A 12,950-nucleotide genomic window follows, 5' to 3' on the forward strand; every position below is an offset into this window, starting at 1 on the left:
GAGCAGAGAGCCTCATGTGGGGCTCGATCCTAGGACCCCAGGATCATGACCTGAGCAGAAGGCAGACACTTAATCGACTGAGCCACCCAGGCATCCCTAAATTTCTTTAAAAGAAAAAAAAAAAAAAAAAAAAAGAAAAAGGTTTTATTTATTATTTATTTGAGAGAGAGAGCACGAGCTGGGGTTGGGGCAGAGGGAGAGAATCCCAAGCTGACTCCCCCAACTGAGCAAAGAGCCTGACATGCAGCTCGATCCCACAACCCTGAGGATCATGACCTGGGCTGAAATCAAGAGTCAGATGCCTAACTGAGCCACCTAGGTGCCCAAGAGGCAGTTAAATTTCTAAGTTGCCTTTCCTCAAGAAAGTGGCAACAAAAACCACCAGGAAGGGAAAAAACAAAACACCAGGAAGCTAGATGGTGAAGGGGGAACCCCCAGAATCACTACTCCTCATCAGAGCAGCGACACTTAGAGCCATACATACCAAGTGGTCACCATCCAGATCCTGAGGCTACAGAATGTTTTACACTGTTTACTGAAGTTGAACACCATTTAGACAAGTACACAAATCATAAACACACAGTTTGATTTTCACAAAATGAACACTTCCTGTGTAACATCTAGATCAAGAATCCCAAAAGTCTCCCTCACATCCCTTCAAGTAACCACCCGAGTTACTATCTTGAGTTCTAACATTCTAGGGTAATTTTCGATTTTGTTGACATATATGTATAAATATACGTACATACATATTAATACCTGCAGTGCTTTCAGTCATTCATGCACATTACCAGCTGAGGTTTAAAAAACTCAACACTCTACTTTCTTGTTTCTGTCTTTATACTGCAAAGAAGGGTCTTTTTCACAGTCCACTTAATGCCATGCTTTTCACCTTTTTGTACTGTTTATAGGTGGTTTTAGTGTTTCAAATGGGGGTTAGGGGCAGAAGGAGAGAATCCCAAGCTGTTTCAAATGGCCCCTAATGGTACTGCTGCAGCACTGTCTGGTGTTCCTATGCACCATAAGGCTGTGACATGTGTTACAGAGAAAATATGTATTAGATAAGCTTAGTTCAGGCATGAGTTATATTGCTATTGACTGTGAGTTCTATGATCATAAATCAACAATATATATTAAATAAGTTGTCTTTCAATAAAATCACTTATGAAAAACAAGACTGATCTATTGATGAAAATGTGACCAGAAGCTTACAGGAACCTAACCCTGAATTTACTGTAGGAGCAACTGTTCAGTATTTGCTAATTCAGTGTTCATGGAAACTTCAGAACCGAACTACCACAAGTAACAGGAATCAACTATATACACACACAATCATATTGTATTGTACATTTTTTTTTTTTTTTTGTTAATCTGATGACAGAATGGCACCCAGGGAGTCTGTCTAGCCCAGACTCAGCTGCTTGTCTGGATTTGGTTGGTCACAACTGTGTGCTGAGTAAGTTCCTGTTCTCCCCTCCAGGACAGAGGTTCAGCTGAGGACCCTCATTTCACCAAAGTGTTCTGCTCTGGCGCTCATGAGAGCAGGAGGTGAGGGGATCCCTGGGTGGCTCAGTGGTTTAGCGCCTGCCTTTGGCCCAGGGCGTGGTCTTGGAGTCCCGGGATGGAGTCCCACATCGGGCTCCTGGCATGGAGCCTGCTTCTCTCTCTGCCTCTCTCTCTCTCTCTCTATGTCTATCATGAATAAATAAATAAAATCTTTAAAAAGAGAGAGAGAGAGAGAGAGAGAGAGCAGGAGGTGAGCCATAGTGAGCAGCCATCCTCATACCACATCTCTGCTATAAATCTACCCTGGTCCACACAATGGCCCAGCCAAATCCCCCCATCTGGTGGCCCTGAGTTTCCTTCTGGGGTTCAATCATGACCTCACTGAATGACTTCTCCAAAGAGTCTCTCAGAAACTCTCAGTGAGGCTGAAGGCAGACTGTTCAGCTTCTCCTGTCCTCAGAGATTTCACCCAATAGTGCAAACTGCCCTTTCCTCACACAGCGAGGTTGGAGTTTGCTATTCCATGTTTCATAACTAAACAATATCTTGCTTATAGGAATAGATATATTGAGAGTTAAAATATAGAGAAAGGCAAGACATGATCAAGACAAAGTTCCAGATAGTGAGCATGGACATGTTTGTTAGATGATCTACTTTTTTATATGGGTGATGGAAACAAAGATCTTTGTTTTATCTTTTTACTGAATACACATATTTTGTACACTCTTCTGAACATATGACACATTTCTCACACATATGTAAAAACTCCATTTTTAAAGAAAAGGACTGACTTACTGGCCATATATCTTAAAAATGGTAAATCCTATTTAGATTATTTTTTTTGAAGAGCTAGAAACTTTTTTATTTTTTTTTTAATTTATTTATTTATTCATGAGAGACACAGAGAGAGAGAGAGAGAGAGAGAGAGAGTCAGAGGCATAGGCAGAGGGAGAAGCAGGCTCCTCGCAGGGAGCCCAATGTGGGACTCAATCCCAGGACTCCGGGATTATGCCCTGAGCCGAAGGCAGACAGACACTCAACCACTGAGCCACCCAGGCGTCCCTAGAAATTTCTTTTAAAAACTGTAAGAGGAGGGATCCCTGGGTGGCGCAGCAGTTTGGCGCCTGCCTTTGGCCCAGGGTGCGATCCTGGAGACCCGGGATCGAATCCCACATCGGGCTCCCGGTGCATGGAGCCTGCTTCTCCCTCTGCCTATGTCTCTGCCTCTCTCTCTCTTTCTCTGTGACTATCATAAATAAATAAAAATTAAAAAAGAAAAACTGTAAGAGGATCGGATGCCTGGATCTCTCATGAATAAATAAATAAAATCTTAAAAAAAAACTGTAAAAGGATACTTTTATTACCTCTTAGTGGGTGAGTGAGGAGGTAAGTGAGGACTGTCTAAGCAATACAGAGAACCTGAAACCATAAAAGGGGGGAGCACAGTAAATTCGACGAGAGGTATACAACTTTAATATTGGCAAAAGATCGCATAAACAAAGTCAAATGACAACAGATGAGGAGAAATACAACAAATATAACAAACAATGGGCTCTTAAAAATTAAGAAAAAGACCAACAGGAAAAAAAAAAAAGAAAAATGGGAAATAAGATATGACCAGGCATTACAGAACAGGAAGTATGTGATTCAAGTACATCCTTGGTAATAGAAGTATCTAAAGTCCTCCAAAATTTCCAATGCCATTCATAAAAAGGTCTAATTTCAGTAAGGCTCATGAAAATCTTAAAGTAGAAGATTCAGGCATGACCAGAAAAATGAAAGTAAGCTATCAAGCCTGTGAATCAAAAACTGGCTTCATTCTTAGGTAAAACTGACCTTCCTCCTACCAGACCTTCCTCCAAAAAATTCAATTGTTCTCATTTTGCAAGAGTTCTAGCTTTAGGCACCACCCACAGTCAACACAGAAGTAAGACTGAATCAGGCCTTCACTCTGCTAACAACATTTTAGCTTCCTCACATAGTTAAATACTTGCTACATCTTTTCTTTTGCCCACTTATTTTGCACCATTATAAGGTCCTGTACTTGACCCTATCCTAGCTAATGTTTTTAAAAGTGACTTAGGCAATGACAAAAAATGTAACGCTTGTACATGAAACAGCTAAAACAGAGTGACAAGAGACATTCAAAGAAAGGTGAATGGGTGTGCCAAATTGAATTTTTAAAAGTCTCGTAAAGTCTTGTTTTTAGAATAAACAGCCATCCATGGGCTAAAAAATTCTAAAAGAATTAACTAAGCAGAACTTTGTCTTCAGTATTAGCTTAAGATGGGATGAAAAGGCTAACAAAAAGCCAGCAAATAAACAAGCTCAGGTTGTATTAACAAACATAAGATACATTACTGTAATATTTCCAAAATGTTTTACTCTTGTTGGACTATATGTGAAGAACTGCATTCAGTTCTGGATGACTTGTTTTAAAATGAGAAACAAATACACCATAATGACAAAATGGCAAAGGTTCTAAAAACCAAGTCAAGAGAAATTACTAAAAGACAAAAGGAGCTATCTACCAGAAGAGCTGAGAGTGGGTAATGCATAGGGGATGTGACAGCTTTAGACAGAGCTAGCGTAAGAAAGTAGTGCACTGGTCTCTGCAGCTACTGAAGTCAAAACCAGAAGGCACTAAATGGAACGTGCTTCCCTGTACTGGATCCTATGACAGAAAAAGGTTATCAGTGGAAAAACTAATAAAATCCAAGTCTACAGTTTAGTCAAAATGTACCAATGTCAGTGTAGTAGTTTTGACAAATATGTCAGGGTAACATGTTAACATTAGGAGAAACTGGTTGAGGGGTATATGGGAAGTCTTTACTACCTTTGCAACTCCCCTGTATACCTGAAATTATGACAAAATTAAAAAGTTATAAAAAGAAAGAAATAAAAAGGGAAACCGTTCAACAAATGACTTTCAAATAGTGTAGTGAATGCTCTTATCAACACATGGGTTGTGTTTAGAGATTAGACAAACTGAAATGTGCCTTTGAAAAGATATCCGCATATTTCAGGGGATACTTGGTACCATTTAAATTGGAGGTCAAATGAATTTAGTAGGGCTACCAATATTTAACTTGGAGTCCAAAAGCCAGAGTGTAAAGAAAAAAGCTAACTGAAGTGGATCCATCAATGCTAGGGAAATAATCTTACCTTTCCAATAATGTTGCAATTGATTCTTCTGCTAGGTTTTTGTTTTTGTTTTAAGATTTATTTTAGAGACAAAGAGAAAAAGACAGAGCATGAGTGGGGGGAGGGGCAGAGAGAAAGAGAAAAACCTCAAGCAGACTCCAGGCTGAGTGAGTAGAGCCTGAGGTGTGGCTCAAACTCATGAGCTGAGCCAAAATTAAGAGTTGGACGCTCAACAGATTGAGCCACTCAGATACCCTTCTACTAGTTTTAAAGAGGATCCCCAACACCTTCTGTAAGTGTTTTTCAAACTATAGGTCATGACCACATGAAATCAGTTTAGTCACAGTAGCTCTCCCTGGAGGTACCATTCCCAGGTGGCATGCTGGAACTCTGTGAGGGGTATTTTTTGGTCATCACAATGATTGTGGGGTACTACTAGAGTCTACTGGAGAAAGGTTCAAAAGATACGTGTCTGGAAATGCAGTAAAGAATTGTCCAGCAACCCAATAAGATATGCCAAATCTTCCACCAGACATTCAGTTGGGAAATATAATAGCCTTTAAAATTATTTAATCATACTACTAGACTCCATTTCTCCCATAAACACAAAATATCTTTTTTTAAAAAAGATTTTATTTATTCATGAGAGACACAGAGGCAGAGACATAGGCAGAGGGAGAAGCAGGCACTATGCAGGAAGCCCAATGCAGGACTCGATCCTGGCACTCTGGATCACGCCCTGGGCCAAAGGCAGACAAAAAATGCTCAAAACCCAGGCGTCCCAAAACAAAATATCTTTTGCAGCCTTAGTAAACACTTATTCTCCAGGTATGCTACTATCTCATAAGAAAGACCATTTTGCATTTTTAGAACTCTACAAAAGACTGGTATTTCAGAAAATCTTGATGAAGTTGTTTGTAGTAGGTGACTTTCTAGTATAGCATACCTATACCAGATGGCTTTTATAGCTGTGATTTTCAAATAGGTAAAAAAAGACTCCTCTGAATAGATTTATTTTCAAACATTTAGTAGGGAATTATGCAGCAGAGGATTCTTTCTGAATATTAAAAAAAGTATTTCACATTGGGGTGCCTGAGTGGCTCAGTCAGTTAGGCATCTGACTCTTGGCTTTGGCTCAGGTCATAATCTTGGGGTTGTGGGAATGGGGGCCCATGTAAGGCTCTGCGTTCAGCATGGAGTTTGCTTGAGATCCTCTCCCTATCCCCCTGTTCGCAGGGTTGCTCCCTAAAATGAATAAATCATTTTTTAAAAAAGTATTTCACATCAAGGTTGTTCTATATATATATTTTTTGTGGCAGAATGATTAGAAATCTATGTTGCAAAAATTAAATGTTAAACTTTATTTGGAATTGGGGATCCCTGGGTGGCGCAGCGGTTTGGCGCCTGCCTTTGGCCCAGGGCGCGATCCTGGAGACCCGGGATCGAGTCCCGCATCGGGCTCCCGGTGCATGGAGCCTGCTTCTCCCTCTGCCTGTGTCTCTGCCTCTCTCTCTCTCTCTGTGACTATCATAAATAAATAAAATAAAAATAAATAAAAATAAAAAAATAAACTTTATTTGGAATTGTTATTCTTTTCTTTTTTATTCTAACAATGTCTCCCAAAGTCTACCACATAACCATTTTTCTTTTCCCAGTCTAGCCTCTACTCCCTACTATTTGTCAAAGGATATGCTTTCCACCAGGGTTAAAGACTAGACTAAGGTAATATAGGTTGCTAATGGTAGACTCCACCAGGTTTTCTGTTGGACTTCACTTTCTTGTCCCATGCCAAGTCATTTCACAGGGAATTATTATTTTTTAAAATTGTATTTAAATTCAATTTGCCAACATATAACACCCAGTGCTCATCTCATCATGTGCCCTCCTTAGTGCCCGTCACCCAGTTACCCCATCCCCCTACCGACTTCCCCTTCTGCAACCCTTTGTTTCCCAGAGTTAGAGTCTCAAATGATTTGTCTTCCTAATTTTCTCCCCCTCAGTGTCTGCCCCTTCTCTAATGGTCCCTTTCACTATTTCTTATATTCATAGGGAATTATTTTGACCCTACACTTAAAAATTTTTTTTACAGGGCAGTCCCCGTGGTGGAGTGGTTTAGTGCTGCCTGCAGCCCAGGGCGTGATCCTGGAGACCCGGGATCAAGTCCCACATCGGGCTCCCTGCATGGAGCCTGCTTCTCCCTCTGCCTGTGTCTCTGCCTCTCTCTGTGTGTGTCTCTATGAATAAATAAATAAAATCTTTAAAAAAAAATTTTTTTTTACATATTTATTCATGAGGACACAGAGAGAGGCAGAGACATAGGCAGAGGGAGACACAGGGTTCCTGCAGGGAGCCTGATGTGAGACTCGATCCCAGGACCCCAGGATCACGACCTGAGCCAAAGGCAGATGCTCAATTGCTAAGCCACCTAGGTGCCCTGGGACACTACAGTTATAAACAAGGTCAAACTCACTGATGAGTATATGTGCTACTTTTATTTATCCATGTTGACAATCTAATTTGTCTTATGTTATCCCTACATTTTTTTAAAAATTTTTTTTTCTTTATTTATTTATGATAGTCACACACACAGAGAGAGAGAGAGGCAGAGACACAGGCAGAGGGAGAAGCAGGCTCCATCCACCGGGAGCCCGACGTGGGACTGGATCCAAGGTCTCCAGGATCGCGCCCTGGGCCAAAGGCAGGCGCCAAACCGCTGCGCCACCCAGGGATCCCTGTTATCCCTACATTAAATAAGATCATTTCTCTCTTTATATTTTCTCTCTTTTTAAAGCTTCTCTTTTTCTTATTTCATTTTTATTATTCTAACAGTTTTTATTGTACTATCTATATCTAGTTCTTTCATTTTCCCACATTTTATATAGGGTATGTTTTCTGATCTTATTTAAGTCCATATATATTTATTGCAAGTAGATCCAGGCACTCAATGATGTATTTCATTGTAACATCTAAGGTAGCTGGTGACTTATCAATGAACTTTATTTCAGAATAACCAACAGAGTGTTAAAATATTTGTTACACAAATAATTAAGGCACTGGGTCTGAAAGGGTTGACAATCACTAATCTAGTGGATCTTAGGCAGAATTTCTTGAAAATGGAACAAAATAGAAAATTATCAGAGTACAACACAAATAGGGTAGTTTCAGGAAACTTTTGTTTCCATTATATGTGTGTTTTCTGAGTGTTGTAAAAAATGTATTTCTTGCTAAAATTTAGGGTCAAGTAAGTTTACAAGCCACCCTAAAAATACCCCCCCAGACCCCCCAAAACTGAATGGACAAGTGGTCCACAATTCTCCTACAAGGTCCTTCCCCTCTTAGGCTCTCTGCAATCAATTTCCCACTTCCATGTCCTCTTTCTCTCTCTAAAGCACATACAGGGATCCCTGGGTGGCGCAGCGGTTTGGCGCCTGCCTTTGGCCCAGGGCGTGATCCCGGAGACCCGGGATCGAATCCCACATCGGGCTCCCGGTGCATGGAGCCTGCTTCTCCCTCTGCCTGTGTCTCTGCCTCCCTCTCTCTCTCTCTCTCTGTAACTATCATAAATAAATAAAAAAATTAAAAAAAAAAAATAAAGCACATACATTCTCACCTCCCTCACTTCCCACATAATGGTTCAAGTCATCCCCTCAATTTATTTTTTACCTTTTCTGTCTTGAACGCAAGTAAGCAGATAAACAGAGAAAAAATTATGGGCATGGCAAAAAGCCAATAATGTGACCATTTTAAGAATCACATTTTAGCATGTGATTCTTGATCTTGAGGTTATGAGTTACAGCCCCAGTAGAGATTGCTTAAAAATAAAATCTTAGGGCCCCTGGGTGGCACAGCTGGTTAAGTGTCTGACTCTCGGTTTAGGCTCAGGTCCTGATCTCAGTGTCAGATTGAGTGCTGAGCCAGGTTCTGCTGTACTCAGTGAGGAGTCTGCTTGAGATTCTCTCTTCCTCTCCCTTTGCCCCTCCTATTCACACGCTCTCTCTCAATTAAACAAATCTTCAAAAAATTTCATTAAATAAATAAATAAATAGATAAATAGATAGATAGACAGATAAGATAAAGTCTTGAAAAAAAAAAGTAATCTTTCTAGGCATGATGGAATCCAGAAAGCATAAAGAAAAAGCAGAGATGTATCTACAATAAAATTGACAATCTTTTGGAGGAGTCAAAACACCATATACACACACACACACACACACACACACACACACGGCAAATGCAACTGGGAAAAAAGTCCTATAATATTAAAAAGGTTTAATATCTCTAAGACTGACAACATTCAGGAAGAAAGCAGCAATTCTAATTAGGGAGAAAAATGAGTGCAACAAAAATTTTTTAATGAAAATTAGTCATACCCTATCATCTAATAGTTCTTACTTCTAGGTATATACCCAGACACTTAAAAATTATTAGAATTAATGAGATAATTTAGTAAGAGTCTCTTTTTCTAGGTATAAAATAATATTAGCAAAAAGAAATTAATTTTGAGATGCCTAGGTGGCTCAGCAGTTGAGCGTCTGCTTTCAGCTCAGTGCATGATCCTGGGATCCGGGATCGAGTCCACATCAGACTCCCTGTGAGGAGCCCGCTTCTCCCTCTGCCTATGTCTCTGCCCCCCTCTCTCTCTGTGTGTCTCTCATGAATAAATAAAATCTTTAAAAAAAAATAAAAGAGATGAATTTTATCTATTTTCAAATGTTTATTTGTAGCGGTTATTTGATTTCCTGTCTTAATATGTTTGTTTAACTGGACGAAAAGAGGGAATATTATTATATTATATTATATTATATATAATATATATAATATAATATAATATTAAAAGAGGGAATATTATTTCTGAGAGGACATTTTGAAAATTTGGTTGTAACAATGACTGCATGTCACTGTGGCATTTGGGAGGTTAATGCCAGGGACTCTAGAAACTTGTATTGTGATGGACAATAAATATCACACAGTGAAGAACTGTCCCGCCTTTCCCATGGCTTTCCCATGGCCTTTCCCAACAGAAAAAAAAAAAATGTCCCAAAGGAGACTGGGACTCAATCGCAGAGTCATAAGTTTGGGCCCCAGATTAGGTGTAAAGTTTACTTTAAAAAATAAAAATAAAAAATAAAAATAAAAAAAATAAATAAATAAATAAAAAGAAGGGACACCTGGGTGGCTCAGCGGTTGAGCATCTGCTTTCGGCTCAGGGTGTGATCCCGGTTCCAGGGATCGAGTCCCACATTGAGTCCCACTTTGGGCTCCCTGCGAGAAGCCTGCTTCTCCCTCTGTCTATGTCTCTGCCTCTCTCTCTCATGTCTCTCATGAATAAATAAATACAATCTTAAAAAAAAAAAAAAGGTTAGGGATGCCTGGGTGGCTCAGGGGTTGAATGTCTGCCTTTGGCCCAGGGCATGATTCCAAAGTCTCAGGATTGAGTCCCACATCAGGCTCCCTGCATGGAGCCTGCTTCTCCCTCTGCCTGTGTCTCTGCCTCTCTCTGTGTGTGTCTCTCATGAATAAATAAATTTAAAAATCTTTAAAAAAAAGTCTAAAAAATAAAAATAAATAAAGTATTCCAAAGGAAAAACCTGTTTATAACAGCTTGAACTTAGGGATCCCTGGGTGGCGCAGCGGTTTGGCGCCTGCCTTTGGCCCAGGGCGCGATCCTGGAGACCTTGGATCGAGTCCCACGTTGGGCTCCCGGTGCATGGAGCCTGCTTCTCCCTCTGCCTGTGTCTCTGCCTCTCTCTCTCTTTGTGACTATCATAAATAAATTAAAATTAAAAAAATAAAATCTTAAAAAAAATAAATAACAGCTTGAACTTAGAAGTAAAGTCAGTGTTATATATAGATACTAAGTACTTTTTGCATGGTTTTAACACACACTGAAATCACCAGTAATACAATTGTTTGGGTAAATTGTTTAGAACTTGACACCATGAGTTGTTCAAAAAGAAACAGCATCGATGGCAACTTTGTTTAAAGTATCTGAACTGGCAACATGTCTGTTATGGACTTGCATTTGAGGTTGTCACATTCACAGTGATTCTGTATATAGGTACAACAATCTCATTATTTCCCCTAATTTAATCATGCCTGAGCATTTACATCTTGAAAGATACATTATTTTATTACACATTATTTTGTTATTTTTCCTTTATATTACAGAATTACAATGATTTCTTTAAAGTATGTAAATAAGAGTTTTTTTTTTTTTTAAGATTTTGAGAGAGAGAGCACAAGAGGAGGGAGGGTCAGAGTGAGAAACAGACTCCCCACTGAGCAAAGAGCCTGATGTGGGGCTGGATCCAGGGACTCCAGGATCATGACCTGAGCAGAAGGCAGACGCTTAACCGACTGAGCCACCCAAGTGCCCCAATAAGAGTTCTTTATAGAAAAATCCCAATGAATAAACACAGGAAAATGATAAGAGCTGGAAATTAAACATCTTGCAACCACTATGAAATAACAGATCCAGGCAACTTACAGCAGTGACAGCCAGTGGAGAGACATGCTGACATTTGAACCCATTGAGACAACCAGACATTACAGCCTCTCAACAAGATATAAGACTTATTATGAAATATTTAGCACCTATGAAACATTCTTACCAAAACAAACATCTGAATCAAGCATCTAGAACAGAGTACCACTTAAAAGAAATATAGGGAATGAAAGGAAACATTAAAATGACATTACAAAACTGTAAGCCAGAATGTGGGAAACACTATCAAAGAAACAGTTGTTTCAACAAATAAATAGCATTTTTAAAAACGATTTTATTTACTTATTTGAGAGAGAGAGAGAGAGAGCAGAGGGAGGGGCAGAAACAGAAGAAGAAGCAGACTCCCCACCGAGTAGGGAGCCCAATGTGGGGCTCAATCCCAGGTCCCTGGGATCATGACCTGACCCAAAGGCAAATGTTTTAACTGACTGAGCCACGCAGGCACCCCAATGAATAGTGTTTTTAAAAGAGGACGGGGGCGGGGGGGGGGGGGTCCCTGGGTGGCTCAGCGGTTTAGCGCCTGCCTTTGGCCCAGGGCGTGATCCTGGAGTCCCGGGATCAAGTCCCACATCGGGCTCCTGGCATGGAGCCTGCTTCTCCCTCTGCCTGTGTTTGTGTGTCTCTCTCTCTATGTCTATCATGAATAAATAAATAAAATCTTTAAAAAAATAAAAAAAAATAAAAGAGGAGAGGGCTATTATAAATATTTTTATTTTTAAAAGATATTCATTCATTCATTCATTCATTCATTCATTCCACAGAGAAGCGGGCTCCCTGGGGTGCTGGGATCAAATCCCACATTGGGCTCCTTGCAGGGAGCCTGCTTCTCTCTCTGCCTGTGTCTCTCCCTCTCTCTGTCTCTTATGAATAAATAATAAAATCTTTAAAAAAAAGTTCAAACTCTAAAAAAGGGAGGGGGTTGGAAATGAGGAAAACCTCCTTTTTGATATAAAACTGACAAAATGTTGGGACGCTTGGGTGGCTCAGTAGTTGAGTGTCTGCCTCCGGCTCAGGGTGTGATCCCGGAGTTCTGGGATCAAGTCCCACATCAGACTCCCTGCAGCAAGCCAGTTTCTCCCTCTGCTTATGTCTCTGCCTCTCTATCTGTGCCTCATGAATAAATAAATAAATAAAATCTTAAAAAAAAAAATGGATGTGTTGAAACTCACTAATAGAACAGGGGAATATATTAATTATGTATTAATCTTAGTCGATTTCTTTAAAAAAGTCCAAGAACAGAAAAAAGAGATACAGGATCTCTCCTTAGTTCTGTCTTCAGGTTGCCATAAACCTATGGATCAACACTCTGTGAGCTACTCAACCAGTGAGCAACGCTTACACCATTATCCATCCTGTCATTTAGTAATCTATCCTGTCCTTGAGAACAAGGACAGTCTTAGTCTGATATGCCCTAATGAAGGAAAGACAGTGTCTATGGTGATACCTTGATATATCTATTATAAGTAAACTCTATGCCCAATGTAGGACTTGAACTGATGAGATCAAGACTGATGGGATCAAGAGTCCCATGTTCTACCAACTCTGCCAGGCACCCCTTGATACACCAATTTTTAAAAAGATTTTATTTATTTATTCATGAGAGACACACAGAGAGAGAGGCAGAGACACAGGCAGAGGGAGAAGCAGGCTCCATGCTCCCTGCATGGGACTCGATCCTGGGTCTCCAGGATACCACCCTGCGCTGAAGGCGGTGCTAAACCACTGAGCCACTGGGGCTGCCCCCTTGATACACCAATTAAGCCTAATCAAAAAAAGAGCTAAGTTTGGTACGCTC

General features: G+C 40.2%; 1 protein-coding gene across 1 annotated transcript in view; it reads right to left on the reverse strand.

The window, feature by feature from the left end:
• Positions 1–12,950, reverse strand: part of KCMF1 (potassium channel modulatory factor 1) — an 81,547-nt gene that overhangs the window by 50,095 nt on the left and 18,502 nt on the right. The window lies entirely within an intron of this gene.

This window comes from Canis lupus, chromosome 17 (assembly GCF_011100685.1).
Source record: "Canis lupus familiaris isolate Mischka breed German Shepherd chromosome 17, alternate assembly UU_Cfam_GSD_1.0, whole genome shotgun sequence".
NCBI lineage: Eukaryota > Metazoa > Chordata > Mammalia > Carnivora > Canidae > Canis > Canis lupus.